The sequence below is a fragment of the Lynx rufus genome, unplaced genomic scaffold (assembly GCF_022079265.1).
Source record: "Lynx rufus isolate CCGP_SWC_20201006 ecotype Redwood Valley unplaced genomic scaffold, mLynRuf1.p SCAF_9, whole genome shotgun sequence".
NCBI classification, from domain to species: Eukaryota; Metazoa; Chordata; class Mammalia; order Carnivora; family Felidae; genus Lynx; species Lynx rufus.
Genome location: NW_025814897.1, coordinates 103,542,510 through 103,554,592, shown reverse-complemented (window position 1 = coordinate 103,554,592; position 12,083 = coordinate 103,542,510). Strand labels below are relative to the sequence as shown.

Below are 12,083 nucleotides of genomic sequence, written 5' to 3'. Positions count from 1 at the left end.
GAATGGATAAAGAAATTGTGGTTTATATACACAATGGAATACTACGTGGCAATGAGAAAAAATGAAATATGGCCTTTTGTAGCAACGTGGATGGAACTGGAGAGTGTGATGCTAAGTGAAATAAGCCATACAGAGAAAGACAGATACCATATGGTTTCACTCTTATGTGGATCCTGAGAAACTTAACAGGAACCCATGGGGGAGGGGAAGGAAAAAAAAAAAAAAAAAAAAGGACGTTAGAGTGGGAGAGAGCCAAAGCATAAGAGACTGTTAAAAACTGAGAACAAACTGAGGGTTGATGGGGGGTGGGAGGGAGGGGAGGGTGGGTGATGGGTATCGAGGAGGGCACCTTTTGGGATGAGCACTGGGTGTTATATGGAAACCAATTTGTCAATAAACTTCATATATAAAAAAAAAAAGAGAGAATAAAACCCTCTACTCATGGGAGTGGATCAGGACAATGTCCTGGGATGAGATCACAAGGGGTGTACTGTACCTAGTGTAGGTCAGGATCGCCACAAAGGGTGCCGTCTCTGAGAACTAGGGACAATGTTTCTGTGTAAAATAAAGGCTGTGTCAGCACAGTAAAGAAGGGCAGTAATATCCACAGCAACACTAACCAACATTGAGTAAGAGGTAAACATTCTCTACTGCTAGGAGGGGAACCAAGAGCATGGAGATCCTTTCTGAGGTACAGGTGCATGGCAGTGGGGGTGGCCGCAGTGGTCTAGTCTGGTGTCTCTCACTCTTGCAGATGCACAGACCTGGGCTGGCTGCTGATGTGGATCCCAGACTTGAGTGCAGGGCAGGGATAGAGGGAAGAGGGAAGGATTTAGGCAGCTGGCTTATATGAACACAAATACCTGTGGGGTAGAACTGGTGAAATCTGTAGAAGGTCCACCGCAACTCTGCTGGCAGTTGGTTTCTGCCTCACTGTGGTTTTTTGCATTTCCCTGTTGATGAGTGATGTTGAACATATTTTCATGTGTCTGTTGGCCATCTGGATGTCTTCTTTGGAAAAATGTCTGTTCATGTCTTCTGTTCGATGTCTTGACTGGATTATTTTTTGGGCGTTGAGTTTGATAGGTTCTTTATAGATTTTGGATGCTAGCCCTTTATCAGATAAAAGTAATTTTTTTAAATGGTTCCAGCAGAAGATACATCACCATCATCACAGATCTAGAGCCAGAAGGAAATGTTTATATTCTAACACCCTGCCCATGCTAAGTGTCAGCATGACCATCTTAGCACATTCAAGCACAGTCTTACGCATACTGTGAGTATGAGTACCTCCAAATGTGTCGAGGCAGAAAAGGAAACAATGCACATTCCCACAGGGAATTTTATTATAGAATTGATCTCTCCCAAGGATCAAAATAAAACACAAGAACACTGTGATGCTAGGATATTTAATGTAGATTGGGCTTACTATCCATAAGTACTGTTATGTTTCCATTCTCTATGGATAGTTAGAATCATTGGAATTGACTGCATAGCCAGTGTGTATACAGTGATTTTCCAAACTGGATGAGATATTAAACTTTAAAATAGTTTTGTACTTTATGTCCTTTTATGATTTACTAAATAGAATCTATTTGATGTGCTATTTACTAATCAGTGAGATGTCATTCCTATGGAATGACAGTGTAGTTTCCAGAAAATCATTTTACCATAAATGGGGATTAAAAGCACTGAGTGAGAATGTAAATAAAAATATTTCAGCAAAAAAGAACACTAGTCATGACTCTAAATGTTCTATAATTCTATGTAGATGGTTTATTTTATGAATGATGAATTATAAATATTCATGATCCAAATATCCAATATATTGATATGATTGAAATTAAAGCTTCATTTATCATTCATTCATTTAACAAATATTTACTGATATTTCCTATGATCCAGAAACTCATTTAGCTATGGAGGGTAGAGTTATGAACAAAGCAGAGAAAGCTACTGCTTACACGGAGTTTATGTTTTAATTTGGAGATACATATAATAAATGCTTTTTTGTGTGTGTCCATAGGATTCCTGGAGCTGGGCTGTATATGCATGAAGGTGACTGTACCATTGAAGATGGACACTAGAGAGGTGGGAAACGTAGGTGGACAAAGCCTTTTGATACCCCGGAACTGATTGCATCTTCAAGATGGTGATAAATATAAACAGATAGAAAATAAAGACAACCATGAGAGAAAAAAAAAGGAAGCCAGTTATATAGACAAAAACCAACTCACTGATGTACTTATCAGCGCAAAACAGAACTGTTGACTGCTGAAATATTGCAGAAAAAAATGACGAACCACATTGGACATATGGAAAGAGAGACTGGAGGTATCTCCAGTATTTACAGAGGCATTTAGAACACCACAGACATAGCAGTCTGTGGCCAGACAAGCACTCACATCAGTGAGTAGTCATGGTGGTGATGTGATGGCAGGGATTTGCACCCTGCGGCGTAGCTGTCATAGGCCATTGAAGCCAAGAGGTAACTTCCCACAGTGGCGAAGACTGCAAAAAAAGGACATCTGAGTAGCACATGCATTGTAGGAGATGACTTTGTTTCCTATAAGAAATCCTGCCATGACCTTGGGTCTGTAACAAAAATCCCTGAGAGACAGGTCACTGAGGAAAAAGCACATGAGAGTGTGGAGACAAGAGCCCAACAGAATCAGCACAGTCCCCCCCCCCCCCTCCCGATTTCCAACAAGAGTGAAGAGGTAGATGAGGGGGAATGTCATAAAGACATTCTGGAGCATCTGTACATCCTAGAAGGACGAACTCAGTCACTTCTGTGTTGTGCCCCATGAACGTCGGTGGGGAATCACAGGATGCCCTGTAGTGATGAGAAGTAAAGGAACAGAGTGTTAAATGGAAAAGAGAGTAGAGTGAGGTGGAAATGTGTAAATGGCTCTGCGGATTGTTTCAATGATGGCAATCTTGTGTTCTTCAAACCTGAAGCGCACGCAAGACAAAACAATTAGCCTTCATGCTCATTTCTTTTATGAGGTAACTTAGGCTCAACAAGGTTGTGTAATTTGCCCAAGTTTACCCAAATGTTAACTGGCAGAGTCAAGCTTCATCCCAGGCAGACTAATTCCGAAATCCCATGACAGTAACTGAAACTTGAATTGAATTGAGTTAATTCTATTCACAGTCAGCCCTCAAATCCATCGGACCCATCTTAATGGGTTGTTAGGAGTAATGAAATGGCTACGATACTATTCTTAGATGTGGGACTCCCAATGGGGTCATAGGGGCATACAGGGAAAGTAGAACTGCGGCTGCAGACATGTACCACCAGGAAGGCAATCCTGAAGAGAAGGAAATGCATTGAGTGGAAGACTCAAGCTCTGGGACGAGGTGCATATGGTTCAGATTGTACCCTAACACACACTATCTGGGAGACACTTCCCTAACCTAAGTTCTTTGAGCCTCATTCTTTTTCATCTCTAAAACTGAAGATGTAATGCGAAGGGGCAATTGTGAGAGTTCATAAAATAATCATGAAAAACGGTTAAGTAGAGTTAGCTCTGATGTTATTCGTAGGATGAAATCCCGATCTCTATCTTGCCTTGGTAAAGGTGGGAAGCAATATCTATCTAGTCTCTAGATTATGGATTAGTTTTAAAGTCTGATAGCCTCACTCTCTGATTTGTCTTTCCTCACATACTATGCCCACTCAGTTCTTCTGATCGCCCCGTGTGTCTCACTCCGCCTTTCCTCTGACCATATCATTGGCTGCACAAGCCATTCACTCAGTTTTTTCATTGAGATCCATATTTTACTTTGGGTTGGAACAGTTTTCTTATGTTTGGAACTCATTCTTACTCTCATTACTCAGGCCCTCGAAGCTTGGATGACAAAGATCCAGGGTTGAAATGTCATGTCCATGGGTTTTATTATGGCTTCCAGATCTGCCTTTGAGGTGAGCTCCATTCTGTAACTTTTCTTATTTAAATTGAATGCAGCCTATGCCACAGCTTTCACTCATTGGTAACTACTCTTCTCTACTGACTGAAGGGCTTCATGACTTCCCCTTTCACAACCCAGTTCCTAAGGACATTTGTGTTTGCTCACCTTTGACAAACATAAATTCTTTTTAGCATATACTGTGTTCTATAACCTCCACTAAGAGCATTCCGTGTGTGTGTGTGTGTATGTGTGTGTGCATTCTTTTTTCCTCCTCACAACTTTATACGGTAGGTAGTGTAATCTTTATGCTACAGCTTTATAAGGATAACTTATAAATTAAAAACAATAATTTTAAAAGTTATAGCATCCCACAAGTTTACCCTATGATGTTATAAGATACAGAGTAATATCACCCACATTTGTGGTTAAGGAATTGAGGGTTGGAGAGGTCATGTGACTTTACAGACGTCTACACGTACGTAGCAAGAAATAAACTCAAGATTCGTATCCAGATCAGACAGATTGTAAACCTGTGCCTTCAGCCACCAGGCTTTCTGGCGTTTAAGTGAGCTAGTAGTAATATGGGGAAGATAAGAGGAAAAGAAGGTTGAAATAGAGTAAGGAGCTTTATAATTCATGCTGATCCTCTTGGAGTCTAAAGAAGTTTCATTTCACCCCATTATACTTACCTTTCCTTCCGTAACAGACCTACGGTTAGGAAGCAGAATGAAATTACTACCTAATCAATCAGAGCATAATGTAGCCTCTGTTTCTTATTGCTGTTGCTTTTATCCTCTTTAGGAAAACACTATGTTGCCTCCTAAGTATTACTAAACTGCCTGTTTGTTGAATGATGACATACATTTGGATATTTAAGACCAGCTCTACCTCACTGTTTCAGAAGAAACATTCACAGCATCCATTACTTTGCCAAAGTAAGTCACAGTACACACAGCCTCCCTACTGTTTTTGCATGAATTACACGTCTCACTAAAAATGTATAGAATATGTAGAACCTTACCTTGCTCCTTGACAAGAAGGGAAAGGCAGCCATGAATTGTGTCTCTGATACCAGAACCTCAACCAGAGTAGAATGAGTATATCCTACTGAAGAGGCTCTCTCCGGTACTGGTGAAAAGGCTTCAAGGTCTCTGAAGCATGGAGGAATGGAGGAAAAAAAATCATTGACGTGGAGCTAGGAAGACAGTTCAGGTCCTACATCTCCTATGTATTCTTTATGATCCTTGGAAGAGTCATTTACCCCTGTCAAATTCAGTTTCCTGATTTGTGAAGTGGAAATAATAAAATTGCATCTCCCGCCCACCTTACAGAATTCTGTCTGTGAAGAACAAATGAGGGAAGGTCTATAAACCAACTTGGTAAGGGGATTCTCATATTAACCTGAATCAGTATAGTTCTTATCTCAGAGTGGGTTTTTTGGGCAGCTCCGAAGAAAATTCTTTTTGGAGGAAGATGGCGTCTGTACCAGGAACAACTAACATTCGGATGAATAAACAGAGGAGCAGAAGGGTTCTGCACCCAGATGGGTCCTCTAAAATGATGTTAAATGGAGTGATTTGGGGATTCCCAAGGCTAATGAGTGGGAACCAGGAGAAAGTTATAGGGACACAGAGTTCTCAGGGGAGCCGGAGCCCTATGGGAGTAGCCACAGTTCCCCTCACTTATTTAGGAAAGAAGCAATTAAACTGTCAGTGGGGAACTGAAGTGTCTGTTGAGTAAGCACACCTACCTATTTGGATTATTTGTCTTTTTTTTCCTTCTTCTAATTGAGGTATAATTTACATACAGTTATATCCACACTTTTCAATGTATTGTTCTAAGTGTTTGTACCAATGTAATTGGCCCTATAACCACCATCACATCAGGATATAGAACAGTTTATTACCCGCCCTAAATTTCCTACAACTCTTTGTAATTGACCCCTTTTTCCACCTCCTAGCAACCACTAATTTGTTTTCAGTCCCTATAGTTTTTGCTTGTAAGAATGTCATAAAAAAAGAATCATGCAGTAGGTTATCTCTTGAGTCATGCTCGTCTCCCTTAGCATAATGCATTTGAAATTTATGGAGTTGTACTTGTTCTGTAATTGGTTCCTTCTTATTACTAAGATGTATTCTATGTATTCAGATTGTTTATCCATTCTTCAGTTGAGGGAAACTTGGGTTGTTTCCAGTTTTAGCTAATACAGATAAAGATCCTATAAACATTCACATACAGGATTTTATGTGGCAATGTGCTTTTATTTCACTTGCGTAGATTGTTAGAAGTGAGATTTCTAGGTCATGTGACAGTTGCCAACCTGTTTTCGACAATGACGTACTACTTTGTGTTCCCATCGGCAACGTATGAGAGTTCCAACTGCTTCACATCCTTGATGGTACTCTATATTTACAGGTGGGCTTTTGTGGCATTAGTTATTCTAATAAGTTTGTAGTGTATCTCCTTATTGTTTTAGTTTGCATTTTTCTAACAACTAATGCTGTTGAGCATCTTTTTATGTGCTTATTTGCCATTCTAATTATCCTCTTTTGTGAAAAGTCTGTTAAAATCTTTTGCCCATTTTTGATACATGCACCCCGATGTTTATAGCAGCACAATCTATAATAGCCAAATTGTGGACACAGCCCAAGTGTCCATCCACTGATGAATGGATAAAGAAGGTGTAGTACACACACACACACACACACACACACACACACACACACTGGAATACTACTCAGCCATCAAAAAGGATGCCGTCTTGCCGTTTGCAATCACGCGGATGGAGCTAGAGAGTCCAGTGCTAAGCAAAATAAGGCAGCCAGAGAAAGACAAATACAAATACCATACGAGTTAACTCATATGTGGAATTTAAGAAAAAATGAGCAAAGGGAAAAAAAGAGAGAGAGAGAGGCAAACCAAGAGCCAGACTCTTGATTATAGAGAACAAACTGATGGTTACCAGAGGGGAGGTGGGTGGGAGGATGGGTCAAATAGGTCATGGGGATTTAGGAATGCACTTGTTGTGATGAACACTGGGTGTTGTACGAAAGTGTTGAATCACTACATTGTACACCTGAAACTAATATTACACTGTATGTTAACTTACTTGAATATAAAAATTTTTTAATAAAAATTTTGAAAAAGTAAAAAGTACTTTTGATAAACGCTTTTGGAATACTTTCGGGCTTACAGAAAAAGTGCAAAGACAGGGTAAGTGTTCCCGTACACCCTTCGCCCAGTTTACCCCAGAGTTATCATCTTACAGTACCTTGGTACACGTGTCAGTACAAATCCAACATTCACACATTGCTATTAACTGAATCCCATGCCTTATTCAGATTTCACTAGCTTTACCTTCTGATGTCCTGTTACAGTATCCTATCCATGATACCACGTAAAGAAATAAAAAGGGTTATTGTTTGGGGCACCTGGGTGGCTCAGTCGGTTAAGCGTGACTTCAGCTCAGGTCGCGATCTCACGGTCTGTGAGTTGGAGTGACACATTGGGCTCTGACAGCTCAGAGCCTGGAGACTGCTTTGGACTCTGTGTCTCCCTCCCTCCCTGCCCCTCCCCTGCTTGCTCTTCCTCTCTCTCTCTCTCAAAAATAAAGAAACATTAAACATTTTTTAATGGTTATTGTTTTACCATTATGGGAAGCCATTGGAGATGGTGACCAATATTGGATCTAGTAGTAGAAATTGAAAACACATTATCAAGTTATTGAGGGAATTGCATTGGCAAGAAAGCCGTGAGCCGTGATTTTAACATTCTTTGGCTGAGCATTAAAACAACTCTAGAAATTTAAAATTGTGTGTGTGGAAATAAGTTGCAAAAACTGAATATACCTCAAAGATCTCATAATCCCTAACACGCACTTAAAACTGCCTGATGTGGCCATCAGCGTCACATAAAAACATCACACAGAACAGCACTCAACATAAACCCACTTGTTCCTGGACATGGCCAGACACTAATATCCCATGTCCCTAGCGTTGAACAGTCCTTTCTTTTTTGAAATATCCCAGAACTTTTCAGTTGAACCCTGCAACTAACTAAGACCCATCAAAAGTTCTTGAAAACCAATTAGAAAGTCTCTTCTAAAAATCCCATCTTAATAAAATGCTTGTCAATTTTATACCATCTCAGTGTTTCTTCTTTTTAATCTATAAAATTTACTCTCCTTTACAACATCTTTAAACCCCTGCTAAAACACAAGTAATAGCAGATAGCTTCCCTTGCTAAAGCAAAGCAAAACAAAACAAAACAAAACAAAACCAGACTCTGTTAATTTTGTCTCTGATTTCATTTTGTCTTTGATACACTTCAGAAATGATCTTAAGGAATAATGGATGAGGGGGAAAGCCCCACACATCTAACAGGACTAGGGGCCAGGAAAAACAATGGAAAATGGAGTTCTCCCAGAAAGAAAAACAGAATCTCATAAAGAAATATCTCCATGGTCAAGTTTGAGGGGCCTTCATAATGCTAACTCAGCAAGATTTCCAAAGTGACCCTTGTATCTCCATTCTTTACTTTCATAGAAGAGAATTTTTTTCCACTTCTCTTCATTCTGTTTGTATATCATACATTGAGTATGATGTGGGATAAGATGTTTGTTTTTTGTCTGTTTGTTTATTTAGTTCATACGTTCCTGGACCACAAGGAACCACCTTCGGACTGAATGGAGGGCACCATTTAACCCCTTTGATTTGGACATTGAAACTTTATAGGGATTGGTTGGAATTTAGGATGTCTCCCTAGCGACAGTAGATAATATGTTCCATGGGGGCGGAGGGAGTGAAATGGATATTTGATGATCGTAAACATTACAGTGGGAGAAACTTGTTCTTTCTGCCCCAAACCATTTTCTTTTTCCTCTTGAGCACATAACTGTACTAATTTCTCAACCCACATGCAATTAGTTGAAGTCACGTCATTGTATTCTTGTCAATGAAAGTGAGCATAAGTCACATGTGTCAATTCCAAGTCTGGCCCGAGAAACCTCCCAGGTGACCGTCTGCTTATTCTCTCTTCCATCATCACCTGCTGGATAGAGGATCCAGGCCATAGGGGTGTGGAGCCACTAAATGGAAAGAGCTGGATTGCTGAATCACTGTATAAGATCCCATAGAACAACTAACTGAACAGAATACGAGCAAGAAAAATCTCTATGTTTAAGTCACTGTGATTTCTGCAGTTTCCTTGTATAGCAGTGGCGTTATTTATACAAACCAATATAAAAAGATTCCCATAAGACAATCTGCAGGCTGTTTGGCGAGAAGAAGGGGGACATATGACAAGAAATACTGTCAAATGTCTACAAGACAATTTAGTTCCACAAATATTTAACATTAATCCCCACTCAGCTTCTAAACATAACTACCGTGGCTAGGACAATTAACATTAGCATAAGTTTTGGATAAAAAGAGAAAAGCCTGTTCCAACCAAATTTGCTGATCTAAGAAAACTTACTAAAATCCTCTGAGCTTCTCCTGAAGGTAAATAATGCCTATTTTGCTGGGTGAGAGAGCAGAGAGCACTTAGCACAGCGCATGACAGAGAATAGCTATTCAATAAATATGTTCTTTTTCTTCTCTTCCTCTTCCCGCTCCTTCTTCCTCTTCCTTTTCCGTATTGTCATCCTTCTTTATCTACCCAAACACGTATTAAGTATATATTTAATATATAAACATATTTATCAGCTGCATCATTAACTATTAATAAATTGGAATATATCCAGTTATATATTTTTATAAATATTAATACTTGTTATGTATATTTAATATGTTATATATTATATAGATATACGTTTACATTTATAAGCATAGCTGTACTATTTAACTGTGAACTCTTTGAGGACAAAGGTGCTATCACATTTAGTTCTGTATTCTCAGAACCCGTCCGATGTCGGTGAAATAAAAGACAATTTTTCAGTTGTCACTGGAACAAAGGATGGTGGTGAGGACCTGACGGGCCATCGATGTCCTGTGGCGGCTGGGCAGCAGCAGCGTGTAAACCTCCACGTTGTACCCCGCCAGGACAGCCCACATGCTTGGTCATCGGGCCACAGACTACGGAGGTCTGTGGGTTTCCTGAAGGCCAGAATTCACCCTCAATCTTTCTTTTTGTGAGTCTGATATGGCTCATCACTTCTTCTGAGAAAGCAAGCAGTCATGGCCCCCTGCTGCTTTCATAAACCGACCAGTGAGCTGGTTCTTGCTTCTGTGCAGGCAAGGCTTCGATGTCTTTTTTTGTTCTGGTTACCTCGTTTTTCTGCCGGCTCAGAATTAGCGCCGTTTTGAGTATGCTCTCCTCTAGGGGGCGCCAGCACACCTTTTCCACCTGCGCTTCCCTCATCTCTGCAGTGTCATCTTCTTTTCATTTATTTTGTTTTACTTTATTTTTAAATTTTATTTATTTATTTATTTATTTATTTATTTATTAATTTATTATTTTATTTATTATTTTATTTAAATCCAAGGTAGTTAACATATAGTGTAATAATGGTTTCAGGGGTAGAATTTAGTGATTCATCACTTACATATAACACCTAGTGCTCATCTCAACAAGTGCCCTCCTTAAAGCCCATCACCCATTTAACCCATTGCCCCAGCCAATACGCCTCCAGCAACCATCAGTTTGTTCTCTGTATTTGAGAGTCTCTTATGGTTTGCCTCCCTCTCTGTTTTTATCTTATTTTTCCTTCTCTTCCCGTGTGTTCATCTGTTTTGTGTCTTAAATCCCACATATGAGTGAAGTCATATGATATTTGTCTTTTTATGACGGACTTATTTCGCTCAGCATAATACACTCTAGTTCCATCCAAATTGTTATAAATGGCAAGATTTCGTTCTTTTTGATGGCTGAGCAGTGTTCCATAGTACCTATATGCCACATCTTCTTTATCCATTCATCATTCGATGGACATTTGGGCTCTTTCCATACTTTGGCTATTGTTGATGGCGTTGCTATAGACATTGGGGGGTGCATGTGCCGCTTTGAAACAGCACACCTGTATCCTGTGGATTAATGCCTTGTAGTGCAATTGCTGGGTCATAGGGTAGCTCGATCTTTAAGTTTTGAGGAACCTCCATATTGTTTTCCAGAGTGGCTGCACCAGTTTGCATTCCCACCAACAGTGCAAAAGTATTCCTCTTTCTCCACATCCTCACCGACATCTGTTGTTTCCTGCGTTATTAATTTTAGCCATTCTAACAGGTGTGAGGTGGTAGCTCATTGTGGTTTTGATTTGTATTTCCCTGGTGATGAGTGATGCTGAGCATCTTTTCATGTGTCTGTTAGCCATTGGAATGTCTTCTTTTGAAAGTGTCTGTTCCTGTCTTTTTCCCTTTTCTTCACTGGATTACTTGATTTTTGGGTGAGTTTGATAAGTTCTTTATAGATTTTGGATACTAATTGTTTATTTATTTTTTTTTAGAAAGAGAGAGAAAGACAGACAGGAAGAGAGAGAGACTGAGAAAGAGCACGTGTGACAGGAGGGGCAGAGAGAGGGATGTGAAGCGAGCTCCCCACTGACAGCAGAGAGCCTAATGCAGGACTTGAACTCCCAAACTGTGAGATCATGACCTGAGCTGAAGGCCCACACTTAGCCAACTTAGCCACCCAGGCACCCCTTCAGTGTCATCTTCTACAGGACAGTCATCTTCACATAACTTACAGTCAACCTCCAGGCATCCCATAGACACAGACAAGACAAAACTGCCTCCAGTGTTAGTGTTTTAATGATGTAGGATCCACAATAACCTGGCTTAAGTTCCTTTTTTTTTTAAAAAAAAAGTAAATATTTACTTTTGAAAGAGGGAGAGAGAAAGAGCGTGAGCAGAGGAGGGGCAGAGAGAGATGGAGACAGGGGATCTGAAGCAGGCTCTGTGCTGACAGCAGAGCCTACTGTGCTGACAGCAGAGCAAACCCTACTGACCCATCCAGGCACCCCCATCCTCCCACCCTCCCTGCTAGTTTAACCTTCTTAGATCCTCCTGGCACAGTGTTCCCTGTCATGGGCCACACTGTACTTTATTTCCTAGGGTGATGTCTGCATCTCTTCAAAAGTGTATTTTTGATTAAAGAGTAAATATTGTTAACATGAATGTAATAGCTTAACTGTAAGAGCTCACAGTGAGCTTAGATATTTGGAAGACGTCATT

At 40.1% G+C, this 12,083-nt stretch overlaps 1 pseudogene; it reads right to left on the bottom strand.

The window, feature by feature from the left end:
- Positions 1-845: 845 nt before the first annotated feature.
- LOC124506081 (olfactory receptor 5B3-like) lies at positions 846-2,759 on the bottom strand (annotated as a pseudogene).
- Positions 2,760-12,083: the final 9,324 nt, after the last annotated feature.